Genomic DNA, 26,306 nt, shown 5'->3' with positions numbered 1-26,306 from the left:
AAATTGATTAATGTAGCATGTGTAGGTTTAAAATGAGGAATTTGGGGCTTTTTAAAAGCAAAAACTCTCATCTTCTAACTAGCTCACGTGTTGCAAATATGTGAAATACAGTTCTCATCTTGAAACCTGTTAGCCAACCAAACAATATTAACTCATGGTTATTGACATCCCAGTTCATTTTGGTTAGAACTAATTCAGCAAACAAAGATGTCACTAGTTATCAGCCTGTTTTGAAAAATATTTTTGTTCTTTTACGTAAAGCACATTAGAAAATGAAACATTACAAGTCTCTTTAAATTGTGAATGTTCATATGTACTACTTCAGACCAAATCTGTTTACAGTACAGGGTGGTATCTATTCTTTAGTCAGAGGCAAAGTGTAGGAGACTGGCTCTCTAACTAGTGTACAAAAATGAAGTGCACTGTGCAGAGAGGCCAAGCAACCCCACCTTGGTATCCAGAGGTATTAAGTAGACCACCTAATGCTATATTTTTAGAGGTAGCTTGGTCAAGCAGTTAGGCTAATCTTGGAGATGTGCAAAGCATTTGTTGTACTCACAATATCAATAAATGTGGACACGCACACAGTGAAAAAGAATAGCTCAGGAGCAATTTACAAAAACACTTCTGAATTTTATAAAATGTTTAAGACCAAGATCATCAAAATCGGGTAAGTACTTTTTAAGTTCTCTTCCAGGGGATCCTCATCAATAGTCATAAACATTGAATATTCCCGCCCTCGTGCGGGGATCCCGGAGCATATATAAAAACACACATGTACAAGTATGAAATATATATGAAAAAATTAGATAATTTCCATACCAGAATCATGTATACATGTGTATAATAGCAATGCAGACTATGTTGATAACAGGCTAAAATGCTTTATTTCTATGGAGTTTTTTTTTTTTTTAATACATTAACACTCTCCCTTATAATTACAAAAAACTTTCTGAAGCCCAATTGGAGGGCACAGAAAAAATACCAGCAACACATGTGAAATGAGAAAAAAACTACATTGAAAACAACAGAGCATTATTAGCCAATAGGCTGCATGCAAGTCAATACAGCAGAACCACAAAATTTGGCACAGTGCCTTTAAGACCCTGAGCACCTCCCGTATCCCACCATGCCTCGGGTTGAAGGAGAGGTGACAGTTGGTTCACAGCTTTGTCAGTTCTTTTTTCCGGCTTCTTCGGAGACGATCCTGGAGTATTGAGCTCTCAGTTTTTCTGAGTTTTTCACAGAAAAATATTCAAAAACCTTGTTTTTTCTACCTTCACTCAACGTTTTCACCTTTTTCTGAGTGAAGGGATTTTTTCCTGTCTGGAAAATGCTTTCTCTTTTTGTGAAGTGCCCTTCCTGTGGGAAGAAGAAGGCCCAGTCTGATCCACACTCTCTCTGCACTGTGTGTTTGCCTCAGAGCCACTGCCCTGACACATGCAGACACTGTAAGAACATGTCTAAAAAGACTCTGAAGGACATAGAGAAAATACGACTTAATGGGCTTCTTGAGAGGCAGAAAACATCATCCTCTTCTCTTCCCAGACAGTCAACAAGCCATTCTCATGAGCAACAGGCTAGTTCGACGTCAGCTGCTAAGAAATTACCTGTTTGTTCTCCGTCAACGTCATTGCTGCCACCGTCGCATCATGGGACCTTATTGCCGTCAACGGCGACCCGACCGGCGTCGAAGGATACGACGTCGAAAGCTCATCTCCCTCATCGGGACAGATCTCCGTCGAGGGTAACCCACTGATCGACGTCGAGCCAGCACCGGAGTGCTCATATGCCGTCGAAGGCGTTACAACCCTTGACGGCACGGAAGACGACGTCGAGGTCGCCGCATCGTGGAGAGCAGAGACTTCCGTCGTCAGCAGCCCATCACTGAACGGCAAAGCATACGACGTCGAGTCGTACACATGGAAAGGACCACCAGTCGCCTTTGAGACCTGAGCAGCCTACGACACATTCTGGGCCTCCTTCGACGTCGGTACACCAATCAACTTCGAGACAGCTACCGCCTGTCTCTCAAGGAGAAGAGCGTCAGCAACCACCGGCCGACAAGAATCTCACTCCACCAAGTCCAGTGGTCTCCATAAGGAGTGGATCGTCCAGACGGTCAAGGGACTCCTCGTCAGGGCACATCTCGCCCATAAACCTATCACCTAGGTGGTTGGAGAGCCTTAACAAAGCGCGGGCTTCTCCAGACTCTCAGTACTCACGCATGTACCCACCATCAGCGTCGCTCCCGAGGACACCAACGGCGCATAGAGAGTGGGCTCGCTTTACGTCTCGCCAATCTATCACTAGGCCTCAAAGCACTCCCACAAGATCTCGGAGCAGGTCACGCTCCCAGAGGAGGTCTAGGTCAAGGTCGCGCCATCACAGAAGGACCCCTTATTGGTCCACATCGTCTAGGTCTTCCATAAGAGGTTACTCCCCGACTCTGACAGACACTCCACCAGCTAGAGTTTCCCCGGTGGATGATATAGCAACTTTCAATGAGGTGCTGCTCAGGGGAGCACAAAAGCTTAACATTGATGTCCCGGAAACTTCAACTTCCTCAGTATTGATCTTCGAAACCTTGCAGCACAGAAGGCTTCAAGGACGTTGTTACCACTTGTGCCTGGTCTTCTCCAGCCGACCATGGAGACTTTTTTGACACCAGCAAGCCTCCGTTCAGCTCCTGCTAGGATCTTGAAAAAGTACAAGGCCCCGGATCAGGATCCTTTGTTTCTCAGGGCTGATCCACCACCAGACTCAGTCATATTAGCCGCAGCCCGCAAGACGCATTCAGTGGCATCATCCTCAACGGTACCGCCAGACAAGGAGAGCAGACATCTCGACTATCTGGGTAGGAAGATGTGTGGCACGGCGGCGGCGATGATGAAGGTTTCCAGTACCTCAGCACTCCTAGGCAGATATGATCGATCCCTCTGGGACTCGCTGAACAGATTTGCGGAAAAGCTGCCTAGGGAGGACAGGTAGGACTTCCAGGTGATCCTTCAAGAGGGAAGTTTGGTGGCCAATCAAATCATCAGCGCAGCCGCAGACGGTGCGGACTTGGCGGCACATGGATACGCGCATGGGGTTTGTGCAAGAAGATCTTCCTGGCTGAGGCTCACAGGGTTAAAGCAACAGGCGCAACAGCGTATCATGAATCTTCCGTTTAATGGAAACTCGTTATTTGGTGCCCACACGGATGGTGCGATGGCACGTATGAAGGCGGAGGTCGACACAATGAGGGCAGTTGGTCTGGAAAGAAGGAAAGACTTCAGAAGGAGATATAGACCTTACGACAGGCGCCCGTTCCAACAGAGGGTTCAAACCCCTCATTGGTCCCAGAGATCGCAACAGAAGCAAGGGCGTCCCCTCTTCCAGTCTTGCAAGGCCACAAGAGACTGAGGATCAAGCAGACCTCAGCAGTCTGCCCCCAAAGCCCCCGCAAAACAATGAGGGTTCACTTCCCTTAATACCGTCCACCACTCCGGTTGGGTGAATTATCGCAGAGTTCGCTCAAGAGTGTCATGGCATAACAAGAGACAAATGGGTGCTGAACATTGTAGAGAATGGATACTCTCTTTTCCAACAACCTCCACCTCATTTGCCACCAACCAAGTCAAGGCCTGCTCACATGAACTTACTACGCAAAGAAGTTCGCGTCCTGTTAGAGAAAAGAACAATAGAAAAGGTGCCAGCCGCCCAAAGGGGAAAAGGAGTGTACTCCCGATATTTTCTAGTAGCAAAAAAGGGTTGGGAAGGAGTCTTAAGACCTATTCTAGAATTGAGGCTGCTCAACAAGTTCATATGGAAACAAAAATTCAGAATGCTGGCTCTTCATCAGATTTTCCCTCAGCTGCATCGAGGAGACTGGATGTGCTCCATGGATCTGCAGGATGCGCATTTTCATATTCCGATTGTACCCAAACATCGAAAATTCCTTTGGTTTGTGATAGCCTCTCAACACTATCAGTTCAAGGTGCTGCCTTTCGGCCTCAAATCTGCCCCTCGTGCATTCTCCAAGTGTGTAGCAACAGTAGCGGCACATTTAAGGAAGCAGAAAATCTTCATTTATCCATACCTAGACGATTGGCTACTGAAAGCCTCCTCTCCGGAACAGGCGAAAAAACATCTAAACATGGTTCTCAGTGTTTTCCGCTCTCTAGGTCTGCAAGTCAACTTCCAAAAGTCCACTCTCATCCCAACTCAAACCCTCCACTACCTGGGGGAGATACTGAACACAGAGCTAGAAAAGGTGTATCCTTCGGAGGAACGACTATTATCAATAAGGAGGAAGTGTCACGATCGTCTTGGTTCACCCGTGCCTACGGCCCGTCAGGTGACATCTCTGTTGGGCTCCATGGCCTCTTGCATTTTCATTGTCCCGAACGCCAGACTCCATATGAGACCTCTTCAAGAGACTCTAGAAGAACAGTGGAATCAACACACAGGCCAATGGGAGGACAGGATACTTCTTCCTATTGGAGCACGGCAATCATTGCAATGGTGGACGCGCAGACATCACCTGTCAGTAGGGGTTCCGTTTCACCAACCAATTCCTTCTGACACTCTGGTAACGGATGCATCGCTACAGGGCTGGGGAGCTCATCTGGGTTACCTTCAAGCTCAGGACTTTTGGTCCAGCAAAGAGAAGACTTACCATATCAACCTGCTGGAGCTCAGAGCGGTTAATCTGGCTCTCAAATAATTTGCACCATCGATTCAGGGAAAGTCTCTGCTGGTGCAGACGGACAATACAATAACAATGTATTATCTGAACAAACAAGGGGGTACGAGATCCCTCCCCCTGGCTCGGGAGTCTCAAACCATTTGGCACTGGCTCATAGCGGGGGGAATGTCTCTTACAGCGATCCACCTCCCAGGGCAGCAAAATGTGTAGGCAGATTTCCTAAGCAGAACCCTTGCGGAAGGCCACAACTCGGTTCTTCACGACGAGGTCGGCCCAGACATTTTCTTTTAATGGGGTCAGCCTCAGTTAGATCTGTTTGCAGACGAAGTAAGCAAAAAATGCCCAGACTTCGCGTCCAAGTTCTACCATCCAGGGACTCGAGGGAATGCCCTGTTGATTGACTGGTCAGGGATATTTCTCTGCGCTTTTCCACCGATCCCCCTGATACCAGCGGTGATAAACAAACTCTACAGATCCAACACCAGAATGATACTCATAGCCCCGCAATGGCCTCGACAATTCTGGTACATGGATCTTCTCAAGTTGTCAGAGCAACCGCACAAGAATCTGCCGTGCAGACCGGATCTCCTTTGCAAGCTGGGAGGCAAGATTCTTCACCCCAACCTTCCCTCTCTGAGCTTGACGGCATGGCTCCTGAATTCCTGCAGTATGGGCATCTAGGGCTCTTGCAGGAATGTATGAACATTTTAAAGGAGTCCAGAAGGCCGTCCACGCGACGCAAGAGATTCTACATGTGGTGTCGACAACAGGGTCAGAATCCTATTCTGGCTCAGGAGGAGGTCATATTGTCTTACCTGCTCCATCTGGCGAAATCAGGTCTGCAGTTGTCATCTATTAAGGTACATTTATCTGCCATTACAGCTTATCGTAAGTCACCTTCTCAGAAATCCTTCTTTACCATGCCAGTAGTCCAGGATTTCTTAGAAGGTTTAAAGAAGGTTTTTCCACCCAATCGAAAACCCTCGCCTCCATGGGAGCTGAACATAGTGTTATCTAAACTCATGGGCCCTCCTTTCAAGCCTATTCACAGAGCTTCTTTGCAACACCTTACGTGGAAGACAGCTTTTCTCGTAGCCATTACTTCGGCTAGGAGGGTCAGTGAGATTCAGGCTTTGTCCTCCAGGGAACCGTATATGTTTTTCCATGATAATAGAGTTGTTCTGAGAACTCATCCATCATTCTTACCGAAGGTGGTGTCGGATTTTCACATCAATCAGACTATATCACTCCCAACTTTTGTCCCCAATCCGGATACTCCGGCGGAGAAAGCCTTGCACTCCCTGGATCTTAAGAGTGCAAAATTGTTTACCTGGATAAGATCAAATTGATTAGACGATCTCACCACCTGTTTGTAAACTATGGACATATGACAACAGGCGATGCTGCCTCAAAACGAACTATTTCTAGGTGGATAGTCTCATGTATTGTAACTGCATATCAATTGGCTAACAAACAGTTATTGGCTAGGCCTAAGGCTCATTCGACAAGAGGAAAAGCGGCTACTGCTGCCCTCCTTAACAATGTTCCAATCTCGGAGATCTGTAAGGCCGCTACATGGAGATCTGTACATACGTTTACTAGGCATTACTGTTTAGATTCAGATGCCAAAGTAGATGCACAAGTTGGTCAAGCGTCTCTGAGAAATTTATTTGCATAGTGTATGTCTTTTCCTGCACTTCTATTAGACAGTCCGCAGAGATAAGGGATGGGCTTGCTAATCTATTCAATGTTTATGACTATTGATGAGGATCCCCTGGAAGAGAAGGATAAGTTACTTACCTGTATATCCTAGTTCTCTTCCAGGGGTATCCTCATCAAAGTCATAAACAACCCACCCTCCTCCCCGGACGCGAGGCTCCTAGAAGTGCAGTACAGACCATCTGTCTAATCTATAGGATTCTTTGTCACAGTAAAAAAGTACTGACCTAACTGTGAACCAACTGTCACCTCTCCTTCACCCCTGAGGCATGGTGGGATACTGGAGGTGCTCAGGGTCTTAAAGGCACGGTGCCAAATTTTGTGGTTCTGCTGTATTGACTTGCATGCAGCCTATTGGCTAATAATGCTCTGTTGTTTTCAAAGTAGTTTTTTCTCTTTTCACATGTGTTGCATGTATTTTTTCTGTGCCCTCCAATTGGGCTTCAGAAAGTTTTTTGTAATTATAAGGGAGAGTGTTAATGTATTAAAAAAAAAAAAAACTGCATAGAAATAAAGCATTTTAGCCTGTTTATCAACATAGTCTGCATTGCTATTATACACATGTATACATGATTCTGGTGTGGAAATTATCTACTAAAAATGTTATTTTTTCATATATATTTCATACTTATACATGTGTGTTTTTATATATGCTCCGGGATCCCCGCACGAGGGCGGGAATATTCAATGTTTATGACTATTGATGAGGATACCCCTGGAAGAGAACTAGGATTTACAGGTAAGTAACTTATCCTTATGATTTTTCAAAGTTTAGCAAAACTAGTCTTTTTGTGCCTAATTACGCACCATAGGAATCAATTGGAGAAAACTTTGAAAATGCATATAGAATCAGGCAATGCTCTCATAAGTGTCACCTTCTGTTTTTAGGTTGAGGTCATGGAGATGTCCTGTGGGCTAGCCGAAGAAGTTCAGGCTGTTTCTGGTTCAAGCGGGAGCAGCAGCTGAAAATCTTGGGCTGTGGCACATCTCAGCCACTATAGGTCACAGTGCCACCAAACTTGACACACTGGCAGGGTTTTGTCACTAGGTCCATCGGGTGAAATTTGTCTGGCTGCTGTCAGTGGCCACTCAGTAAACTGGACTTCATGGGTTCTTGCCTGCCGGGTGCAGGGAGTGAATCCTTCACTCTGCATGGAGGTTCTCGGTCATTTTTAGGAGGTTGGCGGTCCTCTGGGGTTTCTTAGAGTCCGTCCGACGCCCAGTCATCCCCTCAGTGGCAATTTTCAAATCCAGGGTGCAGCAGGCAGGGTTTCGTGCCTTTTTCTTCTTGCAGCAGGACTTCTGGTCTCGAGCCTTGGGTCTTCTTTGTCGCTGGTCTTCTTGTGTTCGTCAAATCTGATCTGCTGGTCTAGGGATGCCCACTAAGTACTGCATTTAGTGGGCGTTGAGGGGATTACCTGGTAGTGGCGAATGGGTCACTTACCTTAGGGTGGCTGCACCCTCTATTTGATCACTTCTGTGGGACGAGGCCACATCCCTAACCCAAATAGGCTATTTTCCTGCCATCCAAGATGGAGGAAAATTAAATGGAGTGGTCACCACGCCTGCCACACCTGGGGGGTGGTGCCGGCTGTGGGTGGTCACTCCTCCTTCTCTGGCTGCATTTTCCCACCGGTTTTCCTGCTCAAAGTGGGGGGAAAACCAGGGGGTAATCATCTGCTGGTACCAGGAGAGTCAGGGGCTAGATTTCAAAGGTGGTAAAAGCCTTTGAAGCTGGACTTGGGTGCCTGCCTGGGGAAGGAGGAGTAACACCTCCGCGCAGGAAAGGCTTTGCATTCTGGCTCCTGGGAGCAGAGGCTCTCACCCCCGGAGTCCAGATCTGGGTCTGGTGACAGCAGGCTGGTAAACACCAGTCAGCAACAATGCCAGAGCTTGTAGGTTTAGCAGGGGGCACCTCTAAGGTGCCCTTTGGGTACATGGTATAATAAACCCAACACGGGCATCCATGTGCGTTTATTATTCTGAGTTGTTTGATACTAAATAACCCAGTATTCAGAGAGTCAATCATGTATTTGGGGAACTCATAATGACTAATGTCCAGCACATGTGTTTGCTATGGCTTCCCTGTACACTTACAATGTCTTAAGGTTTTGGAAAGACACAGTGGGGGCATATTCGCTCATGCAAACATATGCCCTCACATGCATTATAGTGCACCCTGATTTAGGGATGTAAGGCCTGGCAGGAGGGTGACTTACCTCTTGGTGAGTGCCATGTTGAGTTTGCAACTTTTAAATACACCTTTTCATGCACTTGCCGTGGTAGTCTGCATGAGGCTGGTGTGGGGCTCTGAGTGGCTGCTGCTCTGGGGGGGCTCTTAGGTAACCATACCCTAGGTATCAGGGATACCATTTACTAGGGACTTACAAGGGTGGCTGAAGTGCCAATACATGGTATAGTTTTGAGGAAAGAGATCTGGCTCTGGGAACCTGTTTAGCAGGGACCCAGTGCACTTACAGTTTGAAACCACTTTATTTTCGAGGCATAAGGTGGGGAGGAGGCTAACCATGACAAAAGAGGCCCTTTCTCACACAGAGGACAACATACTTCTTTCACATTCATCTCTCTGTACTGAAATATCTTTTAAGGCAACTTGACATTGATATACTCAGCCAAGAACATTTTACTGCCAGTCTGTACCTACAGATGGCCATAACAATGTCTATTGTTAATTCTGCATCAGTGATCATTTGTATTCTTCTCTGATCGAAGATAGTTGTTTTCAGTATTTTTCCCCAGAGTTTGCCTGACATCAGTTGCATTCAAGATCATTACATGATTACTAGTTATTCCCCCGACTGGCCCACCACCCATTTTGCTTAGCATGCATGCTTAATTTGGTGTTCTGAAAGCTGTAAAACATACTGAAATGCTTCAGTTTTATCTTGTGTAGCGTTCCTGGTATTGCTTAAAGTTCTTTGGGACTAAAGACAGTGGGATCTGCTGCATGCCCTCAGTCATTACTCTTTCTGCATGTTCTCACGCATAACAGGAGAATGCATTACCTCACAGTCATGTGGTAAGAAACAGACTATGAGGATTATTGACCATGCATCGGTCAAAATATTTGATAGAGCTCTTCTAACCCAGATTACTCACCTTAACATAGCCATAAGCGCAAGACTGGATTCGAAGAAATTTGTTCCAGTGCTCCTGTGTTATGGTCGGTGGCATCACGCAGTGCTGTAGTGACTCCATACCACCCCCGAAGTGACAGAACAGAGCTGGATATAAGCACCACCTATATATACAGAAATTACCTCTTTTCCTTCCAGGCCTTCCCACGCGGATAAAGAGTGCAACTCCTGACTATGTCGGTCTTCCAAGGAATCCAAACCTTTTCCACAGTATGCTAGGAAACAATGTCCCCACTCCAATCCACAGGGTTCATGCCACGACTACAGGAACCAGATGGTGGTCACAGACCCACACAAAGTGTGCCTTTTGTGCCTAGGCCTTGAAAAAGACCCTAAGTTGTTTGATAAATGTGTCCTAGTTTACCTCACAGTGATCCAAGACTAGAAGGCAAAGCTATGTCACCTAAAGCAAAAATTAGTCGCAGAGATCCTGCTTTAAGTCGTGAACTTCAGTATGAGGATGCTGTGTTTACTGATGCACTTCCCACTTGAAGTCCTCCAGTAAGTCCAATTGCAAGTGTGGGAAAGGGAAACAGGATTCAACCCTTTGCTGCCACTCTGACGCCAAAGAGCAGGCACAAGGGCATCAAGTTGTAAGTTGCACTTTGAGGTGACCTGCCAGAAAACTGATTTTTCATTTGATCTCCCAACGTGCCCAGAGTTTCTTGGGCTGTCATCAACTCTGTAGCAGATTGAGGCCTTCAAAGAACCCATGCTACAAATTTCTTTTCAGTGCCCTTCTTTCTCTCTCGTGCCTTTGGGCCTCACAGAACCACTGGGGGCTCCAGTCAGGCTAATGTTGGTTGGCCCCTTGGGCGTCAGCTGTTCTCTTCACCGACTGTGGTAGTGACTTCTACTGTCGCCAAGAGATCCATGCCGGTTATCGTTGCCCAAATGTCGGTCCCAACCCCACAGGCGCCAGTGGATGATCCAGTGCAGATGCCCATGTCTGACCCGGAACCATTGTCTGCTCGAACTGTGTTGCGCTACAAAACTACGAAAGTGCAACCAACTGTTATGCCTCCTGAATCTAACTCTGTACCTTTTCTTTTTCACAGCTTTCAGCAGAAGCTTCATAATCTTTTTTCTAACGCTGATTCTGTGCCAGAACAAGGTGTTTCCCAAGATGATGATGATGATGATTAGGAGGCTTGCTCTCCCTCATTACACTGATAACACCTTATAACTTGATATTCATAATACCAGTGAGCTTGACACTGATCAGAAAGTCGCCAACTCTTACAGTAAAGATGGAAAGTTTAGTAGAGAGTTACGGAGCATCATATCATCTTGAAGACCCCGACAGTGGAACTGCTACGGAGTAGACTGTCAGGTCTTCGTACAGCAAAAAGTCTGAATGGTGCATATCGATTTTTTTCTTAAGGAAACACAAATACAACACATCTTCTCGCCTTTAAACTACAAAAAGGGTATTAAGATAACATTTTAGAACATCCTGATATTTCTACAGGAATAACCAGTGTACACAGGGATATATTTCAGGACATCATACACCAAGCCTTACATAAATTAACAGCAACTTTGTGAAACTGTCCTGATGAAAAGTATGTTCATTGGCATGTGTGGCTGTAGATACACTTGCTTTGCATAGTCCAGCCATCTAGTGTTGGGTCCAGAGTTGTGCAAGTTGTTTTTCTACGAAGAAGTCTTTCGAGTCACAAGGTAGAGTGACTTCTCCTCTCTGAGTAATTGCGCTTGGGCGTCAACTCCATTGTTAGTGTTTTCTCTCTGCTGTCGGACGTGTGTGCCTCTGCTCTGTCTTCGACTCCGTTCAGTACGGTTCTTTCCTTTTATACTGTCTCGACTGTATTGTTTCAGTTGTGCTTCTCCATTCCTGCGCTACCTGCAAATTTTGTCTGTTTGTGCTTAGAACGACTGCCCTTTGGGGCATTGCAGTCCGTCTTGGCCGATTTCGATGAAGAAGAGTTTCTGATGAAACATACATCCTTTTGTTTTTTGTCCGCGTTGCCACTAAATTATCTGCACACCAACCAGCATCTCGTGTGCAACCACGGCCGTTCACCCAACCATAGAGAGGCCAACTGCAATGCTTGCAAGTCATCCAGATTGAAAAAGACTCCTCGGAACGGAGGGCTTGAAGACTTGAAATGGCCCAAAAAGCATGGAACGACATCCTGCATCTCTCCAGGGAAGAGTATGCCCAGGAGGAGTCAACTGCAGAGGAGGAAGAAGCCTTCTCCATCAAGGACAGCTTTGGCTGTGATGTGTCCCTTGGAATGCAGGACTTGCCATCTGTCCAGGGCGAGAATACTGTGGTCCCTGCTCCACCACCCAAGCCCTCCAAAAAGTCCCCACTACCACTTTCAGAGGTCACCGGTTCACCACTGCCTCCCGGCCATGGTTGCTCCGGAAAACTGGCTCGGCCACCTCGCCTTCTGTCCCAGCACCGAAGATTGCCACAAAGGTCAAGTGCTCTGCATTGACCTCAGGCTCATTGGACCAAGAGCATGTTTCGACTCCGAGCCGACCCTCGGCACCAACCCCGCATCCTCCTCCTTCAACCGCAGGGCAGATGAAGCCTCATCGACTGAGACCAAATCGTCACTAACAAAAGATTCTTCAGCCTCTGCTTCACCTCTCAAGCCGATCCTAAAAAAAATGGATGCAGACAGAGGAAACTGCAGATTCAAGAGGGCACCGGTCGTAATAATGCAGCTCCTTCCTCTCCTCCACCTCCAAAGAGGAAGTTCTCTTTTGAGGAAGCCTTGGACATACCCCTATCTGTCAGGAAAAAGAGTAAGGAAACGGCCACCAGCCCTGCCTACCAGCCTTCTCCTCCTCCACCACTCCACCTCCCCACACTCTACTAGCATCACCTCCCACACATGACCCACTTGATCTTTCTCCTCAAGAGTCTCCACAATCACTGGGGGTAGGGGGAGGGGGGCGGTGTTGGGGGACCACTAGGTGATCCTGATTCTTGGGACACATATGATACTGATCTTACTACCCATAATGATCAAGACCTCTAGCCAGCTCTTCCCTTCCCTCCTGAGGATACCACTTCTTTTCAACAGGTTATTTCTACGGCAGCAGCATACCATAACGTTGAGCTCCGTAGAGAATCCCTAGAGCAGGATTTCTTTTTTAACATCCTCTCTTCCACTCACAAGGACACCCAATTTCTCCCCATGCTTCGTGGCATGATGAGACTTGCCGAGGATATCTTCAGAGAGCCAGTCTGTGCCAGGATCATCAACCCCTGGGTGGACACAAGGAATATAAACCGGCTCCTTCTGATCTGTTATTTACTAAGGGTCAAGTGTCTCTGGGGTGTGGCCAGCAAGGTGATGGACTAGACATGTCTTCCGAGGGCTTTCTCCGTGAATCCTTAATCATCCTGCATAATCTGATCCCCCAAAGGTCATAATTGATGCTGCCATCATAATCACTGCATCATTGGGAGTTCGCAAGCTCCAGGGCACCCCGAATACTTTGGTTGAGGCTGACTGTGCCTGTGCCTTGTGGCGCCAACGGCCGTGCTGCCAGGTGCTCTTGACGGTCACTTTCCCCCTTGTTGAGGACACACAGCTGTGACTCCTGCAGTCCCGAACGTGGAGGGGGCCACTGCTGGGCATTCTACCTTGAGGTCGTGAACAATAACGAGAGGCCACGGCTGTGATGCCCCCTCTTCTTAAATTAAATGATCACTACGAGGTCCCGCACCGCTGGCAGCTGTACGACGAAGACTGGACAGGCCCCCTACGGCTGAATGCTGAGGCTCCACATTGGTAGATACAAAGGCCTGGGAGCTGATGGGGGCGCCATTGGTATGGGGTAAGAGGACCGCAAGTGAGGGCGGCCCGCAGAGTGTCTGTCCCCAGAAGCATAAGAAGACTGCATTGGGTCACAGATGAGGGGTGGTCGGAGAAGGTGAGCTATGTGACAATAGAATCCTCCTGTGTCCGGCAGGGGACCTGGGAGCGAAAGATGCCTGACACATACGGAACCGATATTCAGTGTGTGCAATAAATTGATGCCTGGGGATTCCCAAGACTGTTCTGAGGCAGCCCAGGCAGGCCTATATTAAGCTATAGTCCATTAGTTCAAACCCTGGTGAAGACGGAGGTGGGCAATACCATATAATATCTTGAACGAGTAAGTGTTTTGTTGATCCTTAAACTGTAGCTGCGTCCATTACTTAAATGACTGCTTGGTGTGAATGCATGAGCTCTGACCTCTTTAGGGAGATGATGTGAACCCACGTAATGCGGTGATAGATGCAGTTCTGCTTGCCAAAGCTGCCAAACACCTCTGAAGGGACAGTGGCTCCGGATAGGGGAGGCTGGTGACCCTGTGCTATGAGATGACCATTAGACCAGCCTAGAACCCCCTTGAAACATTCTCTTGGATATTTTCCCACCCTGAATGGTGAGGGTGGCTCACAGTTGGGTGCGCCGTGGGGGCGAGCAGAGGCAGACTGGGCTTTTCTTGTCACAAGGCCCAACATCTGCAGCCCCAGAGTATGAAGATGGTGACAGGCGATGCCCAATTGTGTATGACTGCAGTGTGGGGAAATTGTCTCCCAGGTTGCCCCAGAGGGTGGATGCAGCGTTCAGACTAGCAAACTCTAGCACCACAAGGCTCACCTCCTACAATTAGCTGAATGGAGAGCCAGACCCCTCTGTCCTATGTAAAAGGACAAGGGCCCCAAGATGTCACAGGAAAATAAAATCAACCAATACACAGTCCCAGGCCATGGTCTGTCGGACTCAGTGCAGGAGGAGAGATCTGGCCCGAATTCTGCAGCGCAGTCACTGGTGACATCTGAAATACTGGTGGCTATAAGGAGCTCTACAGAGGCCCTAGAGCACAAGATTTACTCTATATCTATCAATGTCAATCACCTCCGGCTGGATCTACGTAAATTGGTTGACCAGGTGACTGGCGCTGAAGACAGTATTATCACTATGCAGCAGGTAATAGAAAACCTTCCGTGCCACGGTGGCTAGTCTTAAGTGCAGTACTTCCCAGATGGAGGACATACTTGAAGATGAAGTGGGACGCTTGTGACAAAATAATATCTGTTGTGTTGGATTTCGGGGGAGGGGGCAAATGCCCCTCAGCTGAACTATTTTTGGAGGACTGGATTATTAACACCTGGATACCAAAGCGCTTATAAAAATTTTTCTTGATTGAGCGCGCACATCGAGCATTGGTGCCGGAGCCGCGCCATGGTGCTCCCCCCAGGGCTGTTATAGCATTGCTAATTAATTATAGAGACCTCAGTACTGCAGTACGTGTGCACTCGCAGTCCCCCAAGATTCAAATATAAGCAAATCCTTATTTTCGCAGACTACACTAGACGTGTTCAAGATCTTCAAAAGAATTTCCTCCCTATCAAACGATGTCTACGTAAACACAACATTAAGTACAACCTATTGTATCCAGCCAAACTCAGGGTGCAACATAATGGTAAAGTCCAGTTCTCTGAGTCAGCACAGGGTGACACAGACTGGTTGGATGCTCTGGGCTTTGGAAAAGGTCAATGATCCCTGGAACGGCAGGAGCTGAAATGACAGGAATAAGGCTATACAGCGGAACCTTTTTAGACTCCCGGGCGAGAAGTCATGGGGGCCGTGTCCTGTTCTGTCCAGATAGCACACTACAAACTAAAGCGGCGATAGTGCCAACACAGAGCTCCTCTTCTCAGCTTCAAGAGGTGCCCGATATTCTGAGCGACAGCACAGATGCTGAGACCACCTGCGCGGAACCCGATATCCCTGTGTTTGTACAAGTTATCCAATAAGGACATCACATTGAGAGATTGTGCCAGATTGGGGCTCAAAGCTTCCAAACTGACTGGCATTGCAAGTACTGATGGGCGTTGTTATTGTTATTGCAGTTTGTTATTGACAGTCTTTTGACTCATCCAAGGAATGCTTACATCTATCTGCTATTGAATGTCATTTCACGGTAGGGAATGCTTGAGGTCCTGATCCCTGAGAATTGCTGCGACCCCCTTCACGGGCTGCACGATTCGAGTGGACCTGGGTCACTAGGCTAAAACTTTCAACCAAAGTTTACTAGTATTGACGTTTAGTTTAATTGGGGGGCTCTTTGAAAGAAGGCATCTGGTGTGCGTATGGGTATTAGGCCCTATTGGCTGAGGGTTGCGTCATGGAACGTTGTCTGACCTGCCTGTGGGAGGGGTTATAGGTGTGACTGGGGTGGGTTATGTTGATGTATGGTTTGTTGTTGAATGGGAAGGCTTCAATGTTTCTTTGGCATTTCTGGGTGGATTCTGGGCACGCACTATTTATATGGTACCCACTACACTCGAATACACGATGAATACCAAAATCACTACATACAAATGTATTGCTTGGAATGGTAGAGGTTTGAACAAAGAGGAAATGGGCCTACGCTTATATCAAGAGGTATGGGGTGCAAGTGGTGTTTTTACAAGAAACTTTTATTTAGGGTGATTGTATTCCAGCATTACGCTGGAGATGACATGGACAGATCTACGCCAAATCATATTCTGGCTATGCAAGTGGGGCACTCATTTGAGTGGCTCCAGGAACCTCATTTAAGGCAGTCGTAGTACAGGTAAACATAGAGGGACATTATGCTATTCTAAAGGGGACATTAGATGGACATGACCTCTGCCTTACTAATATATGCGTCCCTAATGTTGGCGACAGGTAATGTCCACAGGTTAACGCATGTGTTACACTCCCCAGGACTGATGGATGACCCCTTTGCACTGGCCTTTCTAGACATAGGACAGGCCTTTGATTCAGTCAGTTGGGGCTATCTGTGGCGGGTATTGGAGGCATCTGAACTGGGACAGACTTATATAAAATGGGGGAAGTTGTTATACGAACAGCCGATTGCACTTGATGGGACTAATTGTCCGCTTCAATCTCCCTCCAGCATGGCACACAGCAGGGCTGCCCGTTGTCCCCCCCCCCTTTTATTCACCTTAGCGAAAGAACCCCTTGCCTGCCACGTTCATCAAGTCCTTGGAAGATGTGGAGTGGAGTCAAGGTGGGACAACACGGTGCCACCACGATGCATGTGGTCTTGCTTTATGCAGACGATACATTGGTGTTCTTTCAACAACCTGACTTGTCCGCCTCCCTCCTTTTAAATCTGATCCAGGTGTTTGGGTAATTCTTAGGCCTACAGGTAAACGCAACCAAATCCGATTTGTTCCCCATAGGACTACTAAGTCCGATACCACCAGAACAATTGCAGGGGGAAGGTATTCCCTGGAAAGCGACAAGATACGTTATTTGGGTATTTACCTAACTCGAGGGGAGCACCTAACTCAAGACCTAAATTTGGGTTGCATGATGAATTCCCTGCGTCACACTCTAGAATTTTGGAACATGTTGCATTTGCCTTTAATGGGGAAGATAGCCCTTCTGAAAATGATGGTATTGCTGAGATGCCTTTATGCCCTTCAGGGACCCTTGTACGAAATTCCCCACCAAGTCTTCAAAGATCTCAACAAACCCATAATACAATTACTATGGGCTGGAAAGTGCTGTAGGATCAGGCTTACCACCCTTAGAGAGTGGGATTCGGGGGGTCTGGTTTTCCCTGACCTGGAACTTTATTACTTAGCCCCGCATCTCCAGCACGCTGTTCACTGGCTTGATGGAGAGGATAATTGGGAGAGGTCGCTCTTAGCAGGCTCCCATGACTGTTACCAACTAGGGGAATCCCTGATGAGAGGTAGAGAAATTCCAGATACATTTCCCTATGTGATCTGTCTAACCTGCCTCTGGTGGGATCCTGCAGTCTGCCAAGTGATTCAGTAGACGCCCTATGGCCCGGATCGGGACATATGGATTGTGTGCCAGCTTTCCCAAATAGCTCACATAATGTCCACTGAAAAGTGGTGGGAGGGTGGCTGCATTATGTTCTCAGCTTTATACACAAACAATTGTTTCATAACCATGCAAGATGCCTTTGATATGTTTGGACTAGGACAAAGTCAAATTTTACAATATCTGAAAGAGGCCGCCACCGCCCGCTGCCTTAGGCTGTTCTTTCCTGAAGCACAGGAACCCTCACAGACATTAGTTACCCTGCTGGGGTTTACTGGAGGCCGGCGGATAACCATGCATCTTTAACGGGTGCTTCGTACCGACCAGCGTCACAGGCTGCTCTGGGTGGAGGCACGTTGGAAAAACCCTAGTGAGGAACCCATTACCCCTAAGGAGTGGGAGAAAATACTTATGGGGTAAAAAGAGTATCAGCGCACTATTCAAATTAATACAATATACTTATGTTCACATGGTATATCTTTCACCCAAAAAAATACATATCATATACCCTCAGCGAGTCCCACGTTGTGCCCGATGTGCTACAGATGACGCTGATTTTTTTACACATTGTCTGTGGATGCCCAGTTGTGACGGTGTTTTAGCCCAAGATGCTGGTTCATGTAAAAGAGGTGTGACTGGCTAGGCGGTGCCTAGACAAATCATAACATGTCTACTGTGCTTGCTTCCGGACATCCCCAAGAAAAATATTAGCAGACGGTATACACTATTAGGACTTATGGTTGCCAAACAGTACATTGTGATTCATTGGATAAGTGCTCGACCTCCGTAGATGGGTAGGTGGTGGGATGACCTTGTAGAGTGGCCAGGAGCAGAGGAAGCCCACATGCGGTGCACCACGCTAGACGATAAATTGGCTGATGACCTGCTTGCCTGGGGTGAGATGACACACACCCTGACAACAGTGTTAGAAGACCCACTGAGCCCTCCAAGACGGGCCTAGCCTTTGGGGTCCACTCAGACTCCCCCTAACCCCGCCTCCTGGGGACCATATAATTACCGCATATGAAGCTCATCTTAGCCCGGCATGCACAGTATAGTGATTAACCTTCACAGTCCTCTTGAAGTGCTCACTTTGGGAAGCCTGGGGAGAGGAACGAGGAGGCGAAGTTGTAATTGGGGTGCGGTATCACATTGCACTACCAACAGAGTTGTTGTTTATGTACAATCTGACTTATTATAAGAAATACTGTTATTGTGGATAGAACAACCTTCTGCTATATGGGATGAGCCAGAAGATAGTGGCTCTGTAACAGAGCTACAGGAATTGAGAAGTCACAGTTCTACTGTTGATGATGAATATAGCTCATGTACATTTCATAGGGCTCTGATTGTTGATGCTGAAATGTCAATTTATACAGTTTGAAAGAGGAAGGGTCCAGTTACTCCTGACTCTATTGTTGCTACCACCCCCTGTAAATGGGGAACAGTTAGGCCACTGGAGACACTCCTCCTTCTGAAAAAAAGAGCAAGCGTATTGATGCTTCTAGGAAGAGGATTTAGCACAGGCAGCAAACCATTGGTGCATCGCCAATTCGCAGGCCCTTTTGGTCCACTACGATAGAGCCCATTGGGACGAGATGGAAGAACTCTTACAGTACCTCCCAGAACAACATCGTAAGAGGGGTCAGCAAGTTGTCACTGAAGGGCAGGCTATTACTAATAACTTCATCCTATGTGCCCATGACGCAGCGGATGCAGCGACCAGGGTATTAATACCAGCGTCCTCCATAAAAGGCACACATGATTGCTGTGTTCTGGGTTTAAATCAGAGGTCCAGAAGGTTGTTTTAAATATGCCTAAGGAACACCTTTTTGGACCACTAGTAGATTCAACCCTGGATAAGATGAAAAAGGACACCAATATTGCTAAAGCAATGGGTGCATTACAGACTTCCACTTCTTTTGTCGTACAGGCTTTAGAGTAGGGGAGTCTTCAAACTGGGGGCCTCAAGTGATTCCAGGGGTGCACCAGGCCCTGGCCAAGAGAAGCAATATGCTGATAACAGTGCTTTGTTTAAGCTGAAAAAAATGAGCAGCACTAAACCGCACTGTAATGGGCCGTCACTAACATGCTTTGTCATTTATTGCAATGTTTAAATAAGTTTAGATACATTTAAACATTGCCAATTTATTAGAATAATTGTGAAAAATTCAGGGGGGCCCAATTAATTTTTACCACGGGGGGCATTAAAATGTTTGAAGAACACTGCTTTAGAGGGACATGCAAATATACATCCACTGATGCCTCCACTTCCCAACAGAAGCAGCCTCAGTCATTCTTCACCAGGGAGTACTACAGACGTTCCTTTAGAGGCGCTGTAGGATGTTGGCTTTGTATATACTATCTCAAAGTGAGAGATAGTGTGCACAGAGTCCAGGGGTTCCCCTTAGAGGTTGATGGTGGCAAAATTAGATAATACTAATGCTCTATTTTGTGGTAGTGTGGTCAAGCAGTAGGCTTTTCATAGGGTAGTGTTAAGCATTTGTTGTATACACACAGGCAATAAATGAGGAACATACACTCAAAGACTTAACTCCAGGCCAATAGTTTTTATATAGAAAAATATATTTTCTTAATTTATTTTAGAACCACAAGATTCAAGATTTGAGGTAAGTACATAAAATGCAAGGTACTTCACACAGGTAAGTATAGAACTTTGATTCAAAGCAGTAGTACACACAGTTTAGGTTAAAATGGCAAAAAGCTATTTTAAAAGTGGACACTGCAAAAATCAACAGTTCCTGGGGGAGGTAAGTTTGGTTAGGTTTCTCAGGTAAGTAACGCACTTACACAGTCAGTCTCCTGGGGATAGGCAGCCCACCGTTGAGGGTTCAAGGCAACCCCAAAGTCACTGCACCAGCAAAACAGGACCGGTCAGGTGCAGAGGTCAAAGGAGGGCCCAAAACACATAGGCGCCTATGAAGAACAGGGGTGCTTCGGTTCCGGACTGCTAGCAGGTAAGTACCTGCGTCCTCGGGTAGCAGACCAGGGTTTTTTTGTAGAGCACTGGGGGGGGGACAAACAGGCACACAAAACACACCCTCAGCGGCACAGGGTCGGCCGGGTGCAGTGTGCACAGTAGGCATTGCGTTTGCTATTGAAAGCAATGGAGGGACCTGGGGGTCACTTAGGCAATGCAGGTAGGGCACAGAGGGGCTTCTCGGGCCAGCCACTGACTGGGCTAGGAAGAGGGCCACCTGCTGGTTACTCCTGCACTGGAAGGTGGTTCCTCTCGGTCCTGGGGGCTGCGGGTGCAGTGCTTGGTCCAGGCGTCGGATTTCTTGTTATCAGGCAGTCGCAGTCCGGGAGAGCCTCTGGATCCTCTCTGCAGGCATCACTGTAGGGATGCAGGGGGGTCGACTCAGGTTACCCATGTCGTCGTAGTTACCTGGGAGTCCTCTCTGCGGTGTTAGTTCTCTGGAGCTCGAGCCGGGAGCGTTTGGTGCAGAGTGTGAAATCTCACGCTTCTGACGGGAAGAGAGTTCTTTGAAAGTTTCTTTAAAGTTGCAAATTTGTTGCAGTTTTTTAACAGTGCCGCTGTTCTCAGGAGTTTCTTGGTCCTTCGGGTTCAGGGCAGTCCCTCGAGTCCTCAGAGGTCGCTGGTCCCTGTCGGATGCATCGCTGTGCAGGTTCTTTGAGTCTGGAGACAGGCCGGTAGGGCTGGGGCCAAGACAGTTGTCTCCGTCGTCTCTGCGGGGCTTTCAGGTCAGCAGTCCTTCTTCTTGTTGTAGTTTGCAGGAATCTGATTTCCTGGGTTCAGGGTCGCCTCTAAATACTAAATTTAGGGGTGTGTTTAGTACTGGGGGCAGGAGCCAATGGCTACTGTCCTTGAGGGTGGCTCCACCCTCTTTGTGCCTCCTCCCTCAGGGGAGGAGTGCACATCTCTATTCCTATTGGGGGAATCCTCCAATCTCAAGATAGAGGATTTCTAAAGGAAGGAGTCACCTCAGCTCAGGGCACCTTAGGGGCTGTCCTGACTGGTGGGTGGCTCCTTCTTGTTTTCCTCATTATCTCCTTCAGCTTTGCTGCCAGAAGTGTGGGCAGTGTCCGAGGGGCCGGTATCTCCACTAGCTGGGATGCCCTGGGGTGCTTTAACAAGGCTTACTGCCAGGTGTTACAGTTCCTGCAGTGGGAGGTGAGAAGCACCTCCACCCAGTACAGGCTTTTCTCCTGGCCACAGAGTGACAAAGGCACTCACCCCATGTGGCCAGAAACTCGTCTGGTAGAGGCAGGCTATCTTAGTTTTGGAGGATTCCCCCAATAGGATTAGGGATGTGCTCCCCTCCCCACAAGGAGGAGGCACAAAGAATGTGTAACCACTCTCCAGGACAGTAGCCATTGGCTACTGCCCTCCCAGACCTAAACACACCCCTAAATCTAGTATTTAGGGGCACCCCCGAACCCAGGTAATCAGATTCCTGCAACCTGAACTAAAGAAGGGCTGCTGACCTACAAGCCTGCAGAGACGACAGAAGATGACATCTGCTTTGGCCCCAGCCCTACCGGCCTGTCTCCTGAGTCCAAAACCTGCAACCAGCAACGCATCCAACAGGGACTTGCGACTTCTAAAGCCTCAGAGGACTGCCCTGACCCCCAGAACCAAGAAACTCCTGTGAGCAGCGGCTCTGCTCAACAACCTGCAACTTTTCTTCAACTTCAAAGACCTCACTCTTCCCGCCAGATCGTGAGACTTCATACTCTGCACCCGACGCCCCCGGCTTGAGATCCAGAGAACCAACACCACATGGAGGACTCCCTGGCGACTGCAACCCCGTGAGTAGCACGAGACGACCCCAGACCACCACAACAACGCCTGCAGAGAGAATACAGATGCTCCCCCTGACCGCGACTGCCTGTAACAAGGGACCCGACGCCTGGACCAAGCACTGCACCAGCAGACCCCAGGACCTGAAGGAACCGAACCTCAGTGCAGGACTGACCCACAGGCGACCCTCTGCCTAGCCCACGTGGTGGCTGGCCTGAGAAGCCCCCCTGTGCCTGCCTGCACCGCTAGAGTGACCCCCGGGTCCCTCCATTGAAACCTATTAAAAACCTGACGCCTGCTATGCACACTGCACCCGGCCTGCCCTGTGCCACGGAGAGTGTGTTTTGTGTGCCTACTTGTGTGTCCCCCCAGTGCTCTACAAAACCTCCGTGCTCTGCCCCCGAGGACGCGGGTACTTACCAGCTGGCAGACTGAAACCGAAGCACCCCTGTTCTCCATAGGTGCCTATGTGTTTTGGGCACCTATACACAAATAGCAACAAACAGAGTGGCTGTGTAAAGATGGTGCGCACTTCCAAAGTTTTAGGCTAACGTATAGTTGGAGAGTCCATAACAGTAAAGTCTATGTTGAAGGAAGGAGTGCCCAAGTGGTTTGTCACCCAGCCACAGGGTGCGTAAGTTGTCGCCTGGCAAGGCCACAATCTGTGTGTAAGATGAGAAGAAACCACGGCACATCACAGGTATGTAGAGATTTCACTTTATTCCTCTACGGTATCTCGGAAGACACATCACTTGTTTCAGTTAAGCAGAAATGGGCATGATGTCAAATAGCCAATACATTTTTGACGTTCGGAAAACAACAGCCGACACGTGTTTCGTCAAGATTGACTTTTTCAAGGATCCAACTTTTCGAAAAATCAAATTGCGTAGTGAAAATCCAGTAGTCACTATTGTTTACGAAGTAGTATGACATGGATTAAATAAATTAATCGAGGACCATGATAAGTCTGTGCTCGATATTGGACAGAATGGATGTTCTCGGGCTGCTGACGGTGTCGCTTCTGAAAACCAGAAGGCAGATTGGAACCGAAGCACCCCTGTTCTCCTTAGGCACCTATGTGTTTTGGGCACCTCTTTGACCTCTGCACCTGACCGGCCCTGAGCTGCTGGTGTGGTAACTTTGGGGTTGCCTTGAACCCCCAACGGTGGGCTGCCTATGGCCAGGAACTGAGACTTGTAAGTTGCTTACTTACCTCACAATGTAACCAATACTTACCTCCCCCAGGAACTGTAGATTTTTGCACTGTCTCTACTTTTAAAATAGCTTATTGCAATTTTTTACAAAAACTGTATATGTTACTGCTCTAATTCAAAGTTCCTAACTTACCTATGTGGAGTACCTTGCATTTTATGTATTTACTTCAAATCTTGAACTTGTGGTTCTGAAAAATAAATTAAGAAAATATATTTATCTATATAAAAACCTATTGGCCTGGAGTTAGTCTTTGAGTGTGTGTTCCTCATTTATTGCCTGTGTGTGTACAACAAATGCTTAACACTACCCTCTGATAAGCCTACTGCTCGACCACACTACCACAAAAATAGAGCATTAGAATTATCTAATTCTGCTACTATCTTACCTCTAAGGGGAACCCTTGGACTCTGTGCAGTGAAACATCCTGAACAACTAGGTCTAAACCACTACTTGCATGAACCCACTACTGCTAAACAACTACAAAGTCTCTACAACTAAGTACTGAACAACTACTGTCTAAACAACAATTGTGCCTGAATAACAATTGCCTGAACAACTAATTTTAAGGTAAGATTTTCTTTTTGGTTTTTATGGTTTATTAGTTGTTTAGAATATATATATATGTATATATATATATATTTTCGATGGCATGTGTAGCTGCAGATACACATGCTGTGCACATCCCGCCATCTGGTGTTGGGCTCGGAGTGTTACAAGTTGTTTTTCTTCGAAGAAGTCTTTTCGAGTCACGACACCGAGGGACTCCTTCCGTTTCGGCTCCATTGCGCATGGGCGTCGACTCCATCTTAGATTGTTTTTTTTCCGCCATCGGGTTCGGACGTGTTCCTTTTCGCTCCGTGTTTCGGGTCGGAAAGTTAGTTAGAATCTCGGAAAAATCGTCGGTATTGTTTGCGTTCAGTATCGGGTTAGTTACAACAGATCGACACCGACTTTTGAAGAGCTCCGGTGGCCCTTCAGGGTTTTTTCGATCCCCCGTCGGGGCCCGGTCGGCCCGGCCACGTGTCTCTTCAAGGCTGATGGAACAGACCCCATTCCGCTTCTGCCCAAAATGCCATAACAAGTATCCATATACAGATCAGCATCTGGTCTGTAACTTGTGTTTGTCGCCGGAACACAAGGAAGATACTTGTGAAGCCTGTTGAGCGTTTCGGTCCAGGAAGACACTAAGAGACCGAAGAGCAAGGAGACTGCAAATGCCGTCGGCGCCGACAGGACAAGAGCGTTTCGAGGAGGAGGAAGAAACATTCTCCATCCATGAATCGGACTCGGATGAGATCGATCCCGAAGAAACGCCGAAAACCGTGAGTAAGACGTCCAAACACAAAACTCACGAAAAAGCCACTAAAGCCCAGGGGACGCCTCCGCCAACAGGCCATGGCTTAACCCGAAAAATAGGTGACCGATCATCGGCACCAAAAAAGGGCACGCTGGGGGCGAAGTCATCTGACTCCGGTCGACATACCTCCACACAGCAATCTCGGGCTCGAGATAGTGGCTCCGAGCAGGTTCGGCACCGAGATAGCGGCACCGAAATGGGTCGGCACTGAGAGACCACGACGCCGGAAGTAAAGAAGGTTTCGTCGGAACCGAAAAAAGCAGCCGAAAGGGTTTCGATACCGAAACATCCGGCCTCGGAACCGAAAACAAGTTCCTACACTGAGGAACAAGGACTGTCCACACAAATGAAGACACATAGATTTGGACAGGAATTGGAAACAATAGAGCCAGACTATACACAAAGAAGGCTCCATATCCAAAAAGAAACAGGGAAGATCAGTACTCTCCCTCCGATTAAAATGAAACGCAAACTTGCCTTTCAGGAAAAAGACAAGCAGCCACAGGCAAAGGTGGCTAAACAAGTAACCCCTCCACCATCTCCACAATGCTCTCCGCAACCATCACCGGTAGCCACTCCACCAATGATGCAATCCCCAACTCATACAGGAATGAGTCAAGATGACCCTGACGCATGGGACCTTTATGACGCACCAGTGTCAGATAATAGTCCTGAATGTTATCCAGCTAGACCGTCGCCACCAGAGGATAGTACAGCCTAAGCACAGGTGGTGTCGAGAGCAGCAATATTTCATAATGTCAGCCTGCATGCTGAGCCCATTGAAGACGACTTTCTTTTTAACACACTGTCGTCCACACACAGCCAGTATCAAAGTCTTCCTATGCTACCCGGAATGCTAAAACACTCCAAACAAGTGTTTGAAGAGCCTGTAAAAGGAAGGGCCATTACTCCAAGAGTGGAGAAAAAATATAAACCGCCACCAACAGACCCTGTGTACATCACACAACAGCTAACACCGGACTCAGTGGTAGTAGGGGCTGCGCGCCAAAGAGCGAACTCCCATACTTCAGGAGATGCACCACCTCCAGATAAAGAAAGTAGAAAATTCGACGCAGCAGGCAAAAGGGTGGCGGCACAGGCAGCAAACCAGTGGCGTATTGCCAATTCACAGGCTTTGTTGGCCAGATACGATAGGGCCCATTGGGACGAAATGCAACACTTTATAGAACATTTGCCCAAGGAGTTCCAAAAGAGAGCGCAGCAAGTAGTAGAAGAAGGACAGTGTATCTCCAACAATCAGATACGGTCAGCAATGGATGCTGCAGACACAGCTGCTAGAACTGTCAACACAGCAGTAACAATAAGGAGACATGCATGGCTGCGTACATCAGGATTTAAACCAGAAATACAGCAAGCTGTGCTGAATATGCCATTCAACGGACAGCAGTTGTTTGGGCCGGAGGTGGACACTGCGATCGAAAAACTTTAAAAAGACACTGACACGGCCAAAGCCATGTGCGCACTCTACTCCCCACAGGGCAGAGGCACATTTCGAAAAACACAGTTTAGAGGGGGGTTTCGAGGACAAAGCACA

At 47.7% G+C, this 26,306-nt stretch overlaps 1 protein-coding gene across 8 annotated transcripts in view; it reads left to right on the top strand.

Moving 5' to 3' along the window:
* The window catches only part of SYNJ1 (synaptojanin 1), a 767,318-nt gene that overhangs the window by 416,235 nt on the left and 324,777 nt on the right, over positions 1-26,306 (top strand). The window lies entirely within an intron of this gene.

This window comes from Pleurodeles waltl, chromosome 8 (genome assembly GCF_031143425.1).
Source record: "Pleurodeles waltl isolate 20211129_DDA chromosome 8, aPleWal1.hap1.20221129, whole genome shotgun sequence".
Taxonomy (NCBI): Eukaryota; Metazoa; Chordata; class Amphibia; order Caudata; family Salamandridae; genus Pleurodeles; species Pleurodeles waltl.
The sequence above is the reverse complement of the archived record's forward strand: the minus strand, read 5'-3'. Positions and strand labels throughout refer to the sequence as shown.